General features: G+C 40.2%; 1 pseudogene; it reads left to right on the top strand.

Annotated features, from left to right (window-relative positions):
- Positions 1-13,289, top strand: part of LOC119914444 — a 101,133-nt pseudogene that overhangs the window by 52,092 nt on the left and 35,752 nt on the right.

Here is a 13,289-nt window from a genome sequence, read left to right as displayed (position 1 = left end):
TACAACACAAGGTTGTACAATGAATTTAAAGTTTGTAGCCTTCAAGTTACACACAGAAATGCAAAACAATTTATCGAAATAATACTGTACATAATTATTTATATACATATATACAGTACATTTATACACTCAAGAAATAATTCTGCAGGGTTAGGGTAAGTTATAATAATTTGTATCTGGCAGAATGTAAACAGAACAATATAATTCAGTTCAATTCAATTTTATTTATGTAGCACTAATTTACAACAAATGTTCTCATAGCGCCTTTCATATAGAGCAGGTCTTGACTGGACTCTTTGTGCTTATTATATACAGAGACCCACAATTCCCGCCATGAGCAAGCTTTTGGTAAACAGACAAGGAAGAACTTCCTTTTAAGAGGCAGAAACCTCAAGCAGAACCATGACGGGTGGGCGACCATCGACCAGTTGGGGTTGAGAGAGAGAGACAGAGAGAGCGAGAGAGATAGCAAGAAAGAGGAAGAGAGGGCTGTTCTCCACACAGAAGTACAGTAAAGGTAATAGTGGTACAAACTGACAAGCAGGAATATAGGGGCAGCAGGTGACTTGCAACCACAGATCCAGACTCCACAGCTCCAGAGCCAAAACCACCTGCAGGAAGTGATAGGAGGAGAGAGGAGAGGGACTAGAAAGTACAAGACTACGGGAAAGGGAAGAATTCAAGTTAGTAACATGCATTAATGGGATGAGGTTGCATGCAGATGGAGAGAAAGAGTAGTAATTTTCACCAATGCTGTCTCTGTGCTATGATGCACTCTAAATCCTGACAGCCTGGGGCAGCTGTGGCTCAGGAGATAGAGCGGGTTGCCTGTTAATCAGAAGGTTAGTTAGCTAAAACCCCTAGATCAAGAGTGGGCTTTTTAAGATGAGGTTAATTACAGCTATTTAAAGGACTGTGGTACATAGCCTGTTAATAAAGACAGGTTGATCATACAGTATATATCATATACATATATCACATAGTAAAGAAGTGCTGATTAAAGTCAAACTTTCTTTAAGCAGCCTAGTTGGGATGGGGTTACAGGTTAATGGTTTAGATGAAAAAATTATTGAAGATAGTTGGTAAAGATCGAGGGAAGCCAGTTCAAATCCACCGGCTCACAAGCTCTCTTCTGAGTTACGTAGATGCTACTTATCTGAGCGGATACCAGTAGAGAGAAAGAGAGTTGGGGGGCGTATATACCGCACAGTGCCAGAAACAGTAATGAATGTCATGGAAAGGACTGAAAGTTGTGAAGATTTGTCATAATTCGGGAGAGATGTGAACCCCGGGAGTAAACCGGGAGAGGGCAATGAAATATGGGAGTCTCCCATGAAAATCTGGAGGGTTAGCAAGTAACAGCTAACCAAGGCTAACCGGAATTAAATCTGTGGCTCCTAGTTTACTTCTGTACGACAGCGTGGTGCGTGTGACGTTGTTTTATTCTTCTGCGCATGTGGGTCACTTTCGGGCTGTGGACAGTACACACTGGCGTCTGATTTGGGTCACATTACTGTCAAACAAAAAAATTGGAATCGACCAGTAAGGCCTGCAGTCTGAACGTAGCTTCCATGACCTCCGATTGGCGTAATCGGAAGTCTAACAATTTGTATTTATGTTTATCCTCAGCTGGTTCTCTTTGCCTGTATGTATATGAATGAATGGCCCATCTGCAGATATGTACACGCTTATGCAATACGCAAAGATGAAGGCTGTTCCTGTCTTTGAAGGGATTCAGTACGAAGGGTTGGAAGGTCTGTAAGACAATGCTCTCCGTGCCTGGTGTGGTCAATCATGTGGCATGGGACTTCAAAGATTATTTTTTTCTTCATTTAAGATAAAATTTCCTCCACGCTGAAAATAAATAAATAAATAAACGACACTTGTTACATGTACCATTACATGTAACTATTTTACATACAAAGGAGGCAGAGGAGTAACTGAACATTTGACATACCGAGCAAGAGACAGCAGGAGAGGGAGAGAGAGAAGCCATCGCTAGCTGCTAAGCTAACATACTGTTGCGTTAGCAACTAAATCTCTCTAAAAGAATTAACCTCTGTAATGACGAATCTAACACATTTAACAGTTTTTCAGTTAGAGCACCAGAACACGCTATCAACTAGGGCTGAACGATTTTGGAAAATAATCTATTTGTGATTTTTTTAAACAATATTGCGATTGCGATTTAATATGCACTAAAAGCTTGCTAAAAAATAAGTTTTTATGCTTTTAAAAGAAGACATTGTTTTAGCGGGCCTTTCATGTAGTAGAGAATTCCAGAGAGTAGGACCATAACGGAAGATTATTTAGAATATATTCTGGGCATAATGGGGAAACCTTTACTCTGATGAATGCCAGGCAGGCATCATTATTTAGTTTTTGTGGGGGGGGTATAATGAAGAGACACACCATTCAAGTTCATAACAAATTTAATAATAAACTGGACAGAGCCATCAGGTTCTTAAAAGAACAGCACAGAGGAAGAAACACAAACATACAACAGTTTGGAAGGTCATTAAAACATTTCCAGCTGACAAGCGCTGCAGATCAGCTTGCAGCACTTACATCTGTGTCAGCCTGAGCGTCGTGGAAAAGAGACAAGCAGTAGTAGCAAAACACCCGAAATGCTCGACTTAAAGCGAGTACCCTCTGCTCAACCATTCAGAAATGCACTTCAAGTACCGGTACTTTGGGAAAGTACTGCCTCCTGAGCAGGGACTTTTTTAGGGATAAAGAAGTTCCTGGTTGCTGTGGTGGAAACAGTGAGTTCTTCAGGAGGTTCCTAGTTCTGGGGTATGGTTCCTGCGGTGGTAACATGGTTATAGCCACTCTATCAGATTCATAGTTGATTAAGTTAATAGGGCTGTTTTTTCCTTCTCCTGATGAAGCTTGTGTCTGTGTTTCTGTGCATAGGCTTTCGGTGACGCTGTCTTGTCCCTTGGATCTTACGCTCTTCCCAATGGACACACAGCTGTGTAAAATGCAGTTGGAGAGCTGTGAGTCCACACACACACATATACACACACACACACACACACACACATACATACACATACTGCTGAATAATTATAGGCAGTGACAAGAAGACACAGTGAATGCAGACAACTACAAAACAAAACAGGAAACAGAGCATGACACTGAAACACAGAAAATACAGAAACGGATGGGAACATGGACAGACAAGTGGACAAAAACCAAAAACGACCAGGATGAATAAAACAGAACACTGAATACATGTAAAATCTAAATGGAAAAGAAACTAGAGATAAGAGATAAACTAAGACACAGGACGTAAAACTAAGATAAGAAAACAGGGAATGAAACAGAAATGGTAATAAGTGAACATGGCTGAAGATGCAAATAAACATAACAAGGCTGAACAGAGGAAAAACGAGACATGGAACAATAAGAAAACCCCAAACCATGACAGACTCTGTTTTGGTATGTTACTCTTAACAGTAAGAAATATCTGGCTCTTTAACAGCCAAATGTTCCACTTTGCTGCTAACTTTGCTAGTCTGTTTTATGGTGCTGGAAAGGTAAGTGTAGAGTGAGAAGTAGATGAGAGTGGTGAAACTGAAGCAAAACTGTTAAAGGTGTTTCTTCTGTTCAGAACTGCATTGTGTATGTGATTGAGGCCTAACCAACATGTAGAATGCACATAAATCCTGCATTCATGGATTCAGTCTTTGCCTTCCCTATTTTTGTTGTGCATTTGCTGATGATGCCCTTTTTTTTGAGATACTTTTATTTTAGTGTATTGGGTGGATGGTGCAGCGGCAGTGAATTTGTTTTTCATGCAGTAGGTCTGGGATTAAATCCCCGCCATGACAAGTTACTTTACATTTTTGAAGGAGGGATAAAATGAGTAAATGCGCCTTACAATACCTTATCGAACAGTCAAAAACTTTCCTCTTCCTCCTAAATGTAAATGTATGTTTCTTGTATCCAAAGTGACTTTTGTGGCTTTTAGTGAAGCTTAATCTGCACAGACAGCTGTTAACATTACACAAATATCCCACTCTATATGTGTTCATAATTTACTTCATAACCAGACTTGTCAGTAAACCTGCTTTCTAGACTAACTGCATCCAGCATCTTCCTCCACAGAAGGAGCTGCCTGTTAGCAGCATCTCCTGTGGAGCTGAGTGGCTGACAGACAGACCTGTTAATATCGTTAAGAATACCTTAGGTTACATTCATGTGACAATATTTTTATTTTCACTTTTATACCCCCAAAAAATTTAAAGAAAGTTTTAATGACAGAAATTTAATTCCCGGACCAGACCCATAAAGAGCAATGACATTGGCGTTGAGTGGGAATTGAACCCGGGTCTTCCGCACCAAAGGCATGTGTGTTATACTCACACACATACATACATACATACTCACCTCAAACAGATATACATACTGACTTTGCACATATATACATACTTAACCTCACGCAAACATACATACTTACGCATGACAGTATGTATGTATGTGCAAGTGAAGTATTAAATTTTGGCCAAGGCAACTTCTCATAGTAAAGTACAACATGTGTCAATTGTCCTGGCCCCTGGTCTGTTCGACAGGAAATATTCCATGAGGTCTCAGTTAGCTGTGCTGGACTGGCTTATTTGTTTACTATTGGAATTTACCTTTTTTATTTAACCACATCCATTACAGCAATCCAAGTTTAAAATTACTTTCCTCAAAATCTCCACCCTACATGCGGACTTCCAGTTTTGTGCTCAGTTGAACTGGATTGAACCTCATGCTTTATGGTAAATAGTGGAGGGGTAAAAATTGGATCGTGGACAAAGAATCTTCTATAAGGTCTGTCACCAGTATTGAGTATTGGAAAAAAACGTAAAAACTGGGAAAAGGGCAAAACAAACTGAGTTTAAAAACTGTTTGAATAATAAATAATTAAAGTTACTATATACATGATGTGGTAAATCTGCTGAAAATATTAGATTATTAATTTTAATTTTTATGTTTTAGTTGGCTATACTACCAGCGATCTTGTGTTCATGTGGCAGTCTGACCCAGTTCAGATGGAAGAGATTGCTCTCCCTCAGTTCGACATCAAACAAGAGGACATAAAATATGGAAACTGCACAAAGTACTACCAAGGAACAGGTTAGTAATTCTTAATTATATCTCTCTAATAGTGGTGGGCAACGACTAAAATTTTTAAGCACAATTAACTGCATGATTTTCTTGTGATTAATCACATTGTAATGCGCAGAACTGAATAATTAATTCTCCGCACTTTTAATTTAAATGTAGCACAAAAGTGCAATAACATGAGGTTTGCAAACAATTTAAACAAATAAGGTGCTTTTTACCAGCAGTATTCCCTTTAACCAGTAGCAGTAAAATATTTATTGTAAATCTCAACTTAAACATTAATGTAATCAAATCAAATATTAAACCAAAGCTATTTGCCACTGCCAGGGCATTACCTTTTATCTAGCTTGTTAAAACAAGTTACCATCAGAGTCTAGTTTTCTTAGGGTTTTTTCTGAACAGGTATCAGCCTCACATGCATGCTACTGAAGTTGAATTGTCTTGAACTTTTTGTACACGACTCACAGCACAAATCATCGTAAGAGAGACTGATCCTGGCTGTTTGTGAGTTTCCAGAATCTCTTAGTGTTTACTAAATAGATATCAGGACATTAACGCACGGCAGACCATCCCTGCAAAACTAGATGAAGGCCTATCAGGTAAAGTTATGTAAGTTAAATAGGCTACAGCTCTGTAGCACACAGAAGCCGTTGCCATGGTTATTATCCATAGCCAGCCTGCCGTTTATTCGCGGAACGCTGTCTTACTTGTCCCACACGCTGCATCCAACGTAGTCTGTCGAAGCCTTCCTTCCCTGTTTATTTAGGTGGATGATATGCAGCAACGCACTTTCAAAATAATATATATTTTTTAAATGCATTAACGTGAGATAAAATAATTGTTGGCGTTAGTTAATTACTGCGTTAACGTGCCCAGCCCTACTCTCTAATAAAGGAAGGAATCTGTGTGTGTGTGCATGTTAAAGTCTAACTTTTTATGGCTTCTAGCCCCTCTGTGTGGTAGACGCAGGGAAAGAAAGAAAAGGTCGGGTTACGTGGTTACTTGCCCTTTTGGTCCTCCTGGAGAGTGTCGGCAGGTGACACCTTTACGGCGAGAATTCAATTCAATTCAATTCAATTTTATTTATATAGTAATTTTATTTATACAATTGTCCCAGAATAAACATTTTAAGCTTGGAAAGTATGTTTGAGTCTTGTGCAGCAGTCCTTAGCCTGTGTCCTTCCTTTGCATGCAAAAAAGGCCAACTCTTTGGGTCAGCCGATCTGTAATAAAACAGGTCTCATCTTCTCTCAATGTGAAATAATGTGTCCACTGGTTGTACACTACACAATCTACACATTTGTGATTTTCTTTTTCTATTACTTCACATTTCTACATACAAGTTACAGATTTTTGTTTTGAAGTCTGTCATAGTTCTCACATTGTATTCTACAAGTGCTTGCATCAAGTCTACAAGCTCTCGCATTTTGCACCAAATTTACCTTCATATTCATGTTACATGCCAATCACAGTGACCAGAGAGGAATGCAGTGAAAATTTCCAATATTTCTCTGAATAAGGAAAAACATATATATATTAATTCCTTTTAGTTGGGGTCTGCTTCATGTTCACACTGACTTAATTCAGTTCAATTCAATTTTGAATACCCAACAATTCCCACCAAGAGCAGCACTAGGCGACAGAGACAAAGAAAAACTTCCCTTTAAGAGGCAGAAACCTCGAGAAGAACCATGGCTCAGGGTGGGCGACCATCTGCCTCCACCGGTTGAGGGGGAGAGAGAGGGTGAGAGAGAGAGAGAGAGAGAGAGAGAGTGAGATAACCATAAAAGGGGAGAGATTCTGAATTACATTGTTGGTGAGAAGTCATGTTTAAAGCTGATGATACACGGAGCAACTTTTAGAGCAAGGGTTAGGGTTAGGGTTGGGTTAGGGTTAGGGTTAGGGGTTAGGGTTAGGGAGGCAATGTTGCTGTCAATGGTAATGAGTAAAGATTACTACCGTAATCCCCTTCTCCCGCCACTCCGCCACCCTCCCCGCACCGCCGCTATCCTTTCAAAACATAGTCAGACTTGCCACCAACAAGATTGCCCAGCAACATTGCTCAAAAAGTTGCCCCGTGTATCATCAGCTTAAACCAAACGCTTTTTTTCCATCCAAAAATTGGATAAACACCGACTTTTTATGAGGAAAATGCAAAAGAAGTGACCACAATACACCAGAGGAGAAAAAAGATGAAAAATTAGGAGAAAGAAAGAGAAAGAAGGAAAAGAGATACAGTTTGAAGAAGGAGCTCAGAAAACAGAGCTCAGAAACAGCATCAAACTGAAGAGAAACAAACAAGGAGAGAACAAAAACAAACAAGAAGAGGATAGAGGGACTCAAGCAAGTTACAGCAAACTACTGGATACTGAAATCAGTAAGTTTTTGCATTTATTACCATAAAACAAGTCCCAACTGAAACACTTAAGCTAATAGCTAACAAGCTAACACTGGACTGTGGTTACCTAGCAACGGCATCAAACAGCAGTAGTGCTGTTTTAAACACAGAAGCTTGAAGATCAACAACTGTTTCATGATGTCTCCACACTCTGTTGACTACCCCCCAGCTATCAAAAGCAAAACTGCAAGAGGAAAATAGAAACAAACATTACTTCGAGAAAGACCAGAAATCCTGTTCCTTGACCACTACAAAGATGGAAGATCCTGCAATTTAATCTTCTGGACGGATGAACCATATGCCTGGCTTAATGTGTTCAGCTCTCAGCACCAGCAATAAAGAGAGCAGGCATTTGTAATGGATGGAAAATAAGTGTACTGGAAGAAAATGACTCTGTCAACAGCAGAATAACAGTAAACCTGTTCAAAAATGGAACTGCCATGATACAAGGCAACCTGAGACAGTTTGAGCTCGACTTTCCTGCTATGAGACTGAGAGCTGAGAAGGAGAAGGAGGTCCTCGCAAGCATCGCTCCAACCCTGGGAGTCAAACCGTCCTGTTCTGTCCCTGCTCCAGACAGACAGTCTGCAGATGCTGACACTGATCCTCTCCTGCTCCAGCACTCTAAGGCCCTGGACATCATGAGAGAACACTTCCCCCAGATGGAAATAGAACTGGTACAGATCAGAGAGCAGCTGGACCAACAGCAACCTACCTCTCCTACTGTCAGTGACTTCCAGGCCAAGAAAGCACAGGACAGTGTCAACTCACAGCTGAGAGAGTTTCAACAAGAACTAAAGCCCTTTATAAATCACAATCAACTTGAAATGTGGCCTATGTGAGGAAGCGCCATGTCTGATCCCTTCAAACGCTTAGAACTGTCTGTAAATGGTTAGTGGAATTAATATTAATACGTACTGACTGTGGGACGAAAAGGAGGCAAACTCTGACAGAGGAGCTGCAAAACGAGATTTAACTCAGCGTGACACTGACGTTCCTTTTGGTGAAGCTGAAGTTGTTTGGTGGGTAAAGAAATGCACTTTCATGCAACGCTCGTGCACCAGAGGAAAAGGGGCGCCGGGGCTCCACTGCCTTTATAACCGATCTGCAGGAACTGACCGAAGGATACACACACACACACGCAAGACGGGATGACCCCGGTCCTAATTTGGATTCCCCCCATTTGAAAAGAGAGTAAACCAAATGCATTCCATCTGTGTTTAAACATGTATTTAGGTTACACAAACAATCCACTCACTTAACAACGATGGCGATGAGTTAAAAGAAATAGCCGTGACTTATTGTAAACGTGTTGGCAACATTGAAAATTAGAAATGTGAATTTCGTTAAAGGCTTGCCATCTTCTTCATGTGATGATACATGATGCCTTTAGATAAAAACAATTTGTTGATTATTGATGATTTAATGAATGATGCTAGCAATAAGGTCCAAAATGTGTTTACAAAATATGTGCATCATAGAAATTTAAGTTGTTTATACCTATAAATGCAGTAAACCAACCTGTAAATGCCTCATGATCTACAAATCCTCCTACAATAAATTTAGTTATTTGTCCCAAGAATATATTTTCTTTATTCCAAACACGAGTGCCCGTTGGGACGCTAAAATTTTTAAGACGGACTCTGTCTATGGGATATTTCACATTGCCATGCGTTAATGCCTTAGCGTGTGCTAGCTTAACAGCCGGAGATACGGTGACTTTCTTTACAAACAGGCTTGCTGACATAATGTTAACCCGAAAGTCGTCTACAGTGTTTTTAGCTCTTATGAATTTTATCTTGAGGTCTACTCCATTTATCATTAACTTGTCTTGAAAAAGCAAGTCAGAATGTAAAGGGGATATTAGCTCCACTACGCGGCCGCCTTGTGTGTACTCCATTCTTTTAACTAGTCCCTCATTGCGTCCTGCAGACGTTACGTCGTCCATATGACCTGCTGTATCCATGCAAAATAGTCCGGATCCAAACTATGTCTGCAGAGCGTCCTTTCCATAGTTCAAAAGGCACTATTATACCCCTGTAAGGATATGTGTTTGATGATTGCGTTATGAGTTGGTCCCCCAACGATATGTCGACCTGTGAAAATATTGTACATCCAGGGTTGTTGATAAAGCCCACTTCGTCTGCTTGATCCAGGTTTCCGCCATTAGCTTTGGTGATATTTATGCGCGTGTACAGAAACATATCGTTTAGATCCAGGTAGTCCTCTGTACTTGCTGGAATGAAAAATTCAAGGGGTGCAGAGTCTGATACCGCCGCTAGAGGAGGGAATTGGATGTAGACATTTCTCAATACTTGTTTGTGTTAACGGCACCATAAACAGGTCTAGCTCTGACTTGACGCGCTCTTCTGACAGGCTATGTACCTTCTCGTTAGAAAATGTCTCTTGTCTCCTGACTTGCTTCTCTTTGCTTGTTTATTTTTTCTAGTCTTAGTATGGGTCTTCTTATTTGTTGTTCGGCTACGCCTCTTTGGTGGGGAACTCCCTCTTTTCCCAGGAGGTCGTTTTATTGGTCGGGGGGGCCACGGCCACTATACCCGACCCCTCTTGACGTGTCTGTTCATGACGTTAGTATAACATCCGTAGCTATGTTTTTAGCAGCTGTCTTTAAATGAGGGGCAACAAATGTAAATCCTTGCTTGAGTAAGGGGAATGCTAGTCTAAACAGAGCCTTAAAGATACCCCCTAACCCTGCACCATACTGAGCACCGAGCTCTCTATATCCTGGTAAATCACTTACTTTGCATTGTGAGCATATGCATGGTACATATTTGCTATATAATAAAGTGTAGCTTTATTATCACTTTCCTGTACGTAAAAGATATGAGATATGTTGATTCTGATCTGTCTTGAGAGAAATCTCGATACTATCAATGTGTGTTTTGCAGAGCCTCAGGTAGTGTCTCTCATAAGTATTTGTGATCATATGGTTGTTTGGCCCTGATATATGTACTATTCTTAAAAGTGGGATGTAACTATCCCCTACTGTTTGATGATCAACAATATCGGTATAAACAAATATATTATACATCCCTACATTAACATAAACCTAAACTATAATTTAGTTTAGGTTTAGACCTAAACTATGATTTAGTTTAGGTTTAGAGCTGATTAGTAGGCTAGAGTCAAAGATAGCTGCAACTCCACCTCCTCGGCCTGTGCCTCGAGGAATGTGAGTATTAATATGACTGGGAGGGGTGGATTCATTTAGGCTAACATATTCTCCATCACCCAGCCAGGTTTCAGTAAGACCAAATAAATCAATATCATAATCTGATATTAGTTCATTTACTAGTACACCTTTAGAAGAGAGAGATCTGATGTTTAAGAGTCCACATTTAACTCTTGTGGTTTTAATTTTTATGAGGTTTTTATGCACAGCTCCTCTTCTGTTTACCTTTTTAAATAATTTCGATGGTTGGGGGGCAGACACCGTCACTATAGGATTTTCACTAAGTAACTCCTGAAATGGAGGAGCAGAGAAGTGTGTTAGACTGCGACTCTGCCTCCTGGTCTCAACTCTGGGTTGCCATGGATTTGGTCCAATATATTTCCCCGTCATAGTCTTTTAACCTGTAAACAGGAGGGTCCCTTGACACTCATTCCTTTACAGTAAAATATTCATCAGTATAATTTCAATTTGTTATTCATGTTACATTTGTAACTTCCTTACGCATTTGTGGAATTTTGTCCAATGTGTACCACGGAGATCTGTTAAAAAAAAAAATAGACAAAGCTGCAAGCAGCGTTGGGAGGGCCCTCGCACGTGTAGTGCGTCAACGTGTGATGCCGCGGCGTTGCAGATTCTGGAGCGCTGTCGGTGCGGCTGTGAATTTGCCACGCCCTTCGAATGCTGCACAAAGGTGTTAATCACCATTTTCTGTGTTCCCTTTGTGGTGCTACATAGCACTTCGCACTATGAATATAATGAACATGTAGATGTGTTCGGGGCGGGACAGTTATCAAGCATGTAAAGTTTGGTGCAGATGTGAGCATGTAGGCTGAAGTTACAACTTCCTGTTTCATGGCGAATCATCACTGGGATTAGACTAGACAGGGAAAATTTGAAGTCGGTCGGACTAATTCTCTAGAAGGAGTTTGTTAAAGTACGGAGTGTGTTAAAAATCCAAAAATTACCCCAAAATTCAAAATGGCCGACTTCCTGTTTGGTTCACTCCAAGAGGCTTTTTTGTTAATCTGGACATGATACGTGTGCCACAGAAATTTCGTACATGTAGGTAAAACGTGCAATGGGGGCTGCTTTGTTGAAGGTCACTTCCTGTTGCCAGTAGGTGGCACTATGACTATGGGTGAATGTTGTCTTGTACATGTGTTCAGGATGGGACTCTTATCAAACGTATGAAATTTGGTATAGATCTGAGCATGTACAGTCAAGTTACAACTTCCTGTGTCATAGCGAGTTTAACTTTGCCGCCACACCGTTAACTGCAAACTGGCGACTTTTACAACATGGCTTCATCAATGCGTTATGGGTTTTCTGTGTTCAGGGTGGGACTCTTATTATACATATAAAATTTGGTGCAGATGTGAGCATGTATACTGAACTGATACAACTTCCTGTTTCATGGCGAATCATCGATTTTGGACGCCACGCCACAAGCATGCCATTCCACAAAAACTCACCATTTGTACAACTTTTAATCGTCAATGGGTTTAGACTGCACAGCAAAAATCTGAAGTCGGTCGGACTAAATCCCTAGGAGGAGTTTATCCACATAGTGTTATTAATGCATTTGTTGATCTATTTTTACACAGAAAACTGTTTTTGCAAATTTGTGGATCATTTCCGGTCAATTTGCAGGTCTGTAAAAAGTGTGAGAGCAGTTTATTAGCATTATTATTATTATATTAGTATCTTTAGCTTCAGATAATTATGCTTTGTCACGCTGTCTGAAAGCGTCAGTCATGATGCACTGAGATGAGAACGCTTTGGAATAAACACCTCTTCTTATCTTCTGTACTTTCAGATTACTTTTGGAGTTTCCCAGTCATTTTTATCTTCTATAAATGTTTGCCAAAACATTTTTGAGTAATCCATACATACTCCTCTGTCTGTTTCTAGGATACTACACCTGCGTTGAAGTGATTTTTACATTGCGTCGGCAGGTTGGTTTTTACCTGATGGGAGTTTATGCTCCAACTCTATTGATTGTCGTTTTGTCCTGGTTATCATTCTGGATCAACCCTGATGCCTCCGCTGCAAGGGTGCCACTGGGTGAGTACCACAAATACACATTAAACATGCATCAATTAACATTCAAATATTTACAGAAGTTATTTACATCCTTCAACACAGGTAGGTGCCGAATAAAGAGGTGGGTAGTAATGAGTTACATTTACTCTGTTCCATGTACTCAAGTAACTTTTTTCAGTAAATGGTGCTTGTCAGAGTAGTTTTAATGAATCATACTTTTACTCTTACTTCAGTAGTTTTTTTAAGAGAAAAATCCTTACTTTTTCTCCACTACATTTGGATACATTCATTGCACTACCTCGCTACTTATTATTTAATATTTAGGCTACAGATTAAAATTTAGAGCACCGTGCAGCCACCTCTGACCCATCCAAGGGCCGTCAGGCTTTCTCAAAGCATCTGGATTTGACGCCCTGGGATGAGACCGTGTTGGTGCAGCGGGATCAGGTTGGGAAGTCAGTAGGCTACACTGCGCTGACACTGAGCTGACAGAGAGCAGTGTCTGTTTTGTTAATGCTAATATGTTTAATAATAAAT

Source organism: Micropterus salmoides, unplaced genomic scaffold, assembly GCF_014851395.1.
Source record: "Micropterus salmoides isolate LMB-PRFRI ecotype aquatic unplaced genomic scaffold, ASM1485139v1 Ms_hic_scaffold_1, whole genome shotgun sequence".
Taxonomy (NCBI): Eukaryota; Metazoa; Chordata; class Actinopteri; order Centrarchiformes; family Centrarchidae; genus Micropterus; species Micropterus salmoides.
The sequence above is the reverse complement of the archived record's forward strand: the minus strand, read 5'-3'. Positions and strand labels throughout refer to the sequence as shown.